Genomic DNA, 2,052 nt, shown 5'->3' with positions numbered 1-2,052 from the left:
AATCATTTCTCTCACCATTAGTGTTCAACCTATATCTTATCTGATCTACCTGACTCTTCGTCCAGAAAATTCTGCTATTCTGATGACCTGTCTCTAGCTGTACAACACCATGAAATGAAGACAACAGAAGAGATTCTAGCCAATGAGCTGTCTGCATAGGACAGTTACTTCAAAATCTAGACAGTCCAACCCAGTGTGAGTGAAACAGAAGTGTGTTGCTTCCATTTAAATAATCGGTTGGCGAACGTAAAACTGGAAGTAAGTTTCAGAGGCAGGATTCTTCGTCATAATTGGAACCCAAAATACCTTGGTGTCATCCTGGACCTTACACTATGCTTCAAACAACACCTTCTTACCTTAGCTCAAAAGTTGAGGACTCGAAACAACATCCTCCATAAGCTATGCGGAACTACCTGGATATATTCAGCAACCACCCTCCGATCTTCAGCTCAGTGTTTGGTGTACTCAAGTTATGAGTATTGTGCACCTGTTTGGATGAACAGTCATGATACAAGGCTTGTTGACACCCAGTTGAATACGACAATGCGCATAATATCTCTCGCAATCAGATCTACTCCAGTTTATTGGCTTCCACTATTAACCGGTCTAATTCCTCCTGATCTTCGCAGATGTAGTGCCCTTATGAGGAAATTCCACAAGATCTCCAGGAATTCTAACCTATCGGTGCATAGCAACCTGCCACTTTTAAATCGTAAGAGACTGAAATCACGCCATCCAACTCTGTGCGATGCTGCTGACATGGTTGCTAAGGATTTCAAACCCCTTCAAGAATGGAAAGGTCGTTGAGAAGCAGTGACAGACGTGCGCCTGCACATCATCATTCCAGGTGCTAAACCTCCAAGTGGATTCGACCCGTCACGCAAGACCTGAACTACCCTCAACAGAATCCTTACCGGCCACGGCCGATGCAAGGATGCTCTCTTTAAGTGGAAGAAGCTGCCTAATCCAGCCTGTGACTGCGGGGCTCCATACCAGACTGTTCACCACATTGTCAGTGAATGCAGGATTCGAGCCTTTCACGGTGCCGAAGAGGACTTCTTGCTAGCAACTCCAGATGCAGTGCGCTGAATTGAAGAACTGGATAGTCAATTGTAAAGCCAAACTTAAGTTTCTTGTGTGTAAATATGTACACATGTATATGTAATTTAATTTTATGTTATTCCTGTATTAACCATAAGGCAACAGCCTTGCCACAGTGGATACACCGGTTCATGTGAGATCACCGAAGTTAAGCACTGTCGGGCGTGGCCGCCACTTGGATGGGTGACCATCTGGGCCGCCATGCGCTGTTGTCACTTTTCGGAGTGCACTCAGCCTCGTGATGCCAATTGAGGAGCTACTCAACCGAATAGTAGCGGCTCCGGTCAAAGAAAACCATCATAACGACCGGGAGAGCGGTGTGCTGACCACACGCCCCTCCTATCCGCATCCTCATCTGAGGATGAGACGGCGGTCGGATGGTCCCGGTGGGCCAAATGTGGCCTGATGACGGAGTGCTCTGTATTAGCCACACGCTAAATAAATATGTGAGCATTTTGACTGACCAGGTCCATCCCATGGGACAACGTTTGTTCCCTAATAGTGATGCTATGTTGCAGGAAGAATGGTGTAAGATTCCCTCGAAAATCATGCAGGAGTCGTATTCATTTGTTCCGAGACAAGTGGGAAGCTGCTTTGAATGTCAAATATTTTCAGACGCAGTATTAGGTTTTTAGTGTTCCTATGTTTTCGTCCACCCTCTGTATCACTCTCCTGTACGTCTTTCCACAATAACACGGAGTCTGTTACACCCTTGCCTTCCGTCAACCTATCCCAGTAAGACACATTCTTTTTGGGAGGGAAGTAGACAGTTTTTACGCGGTACTTTCTGAGAATGTTCCCGATGTTATTATCAGCCCCCTTTTAGACTGAAAATTTAACAGGGTTAGAGAATTTTATTTGTATGTTTGCCTGTATGAACATTGTCGATTGAGCTGGTGGCTTTTACGCCAGTTTGTGAAATGTGGCAGCTTTACGCTGCGGTTTAATGAT

At 45.4% G+C, this 2,052-nt stretch overlaps 1 pseudogene; it reads left to right on the top strand.

The window, feature by feature from the left end:
- The first annotated feature begins 1,198 nt into the window (after window positions 1–1,198).
- On the top strand, window positions 1,199–1,316 carry LOC124723673 (annotated as a pseudogene).
- The last annotated feature ends 736 nt before the right edge of the window (window positions 1,317–2,052 follow it).

Source organism: Schistocerca piceifrons, chromosome 1 (genome assembly GCF_021461385.2).
Source record: "Schistocerca piceifrons isolate TAMUIC-IGC-003096 chromosome 1, iqSchPice1.1, whole genome shotgun sequence".
In the NCBI taxonomy this organism is placed as follows: domain Eukaryota; kingdom Metazoa; phylum Arthropoda; class Insecta; order Orthoptera; family Acrididae; genus Schistocerca; species Schistocerca piceifrons.
This window is presented reverse-complemented; position numbering and strand designations above follow the sequence as displayed.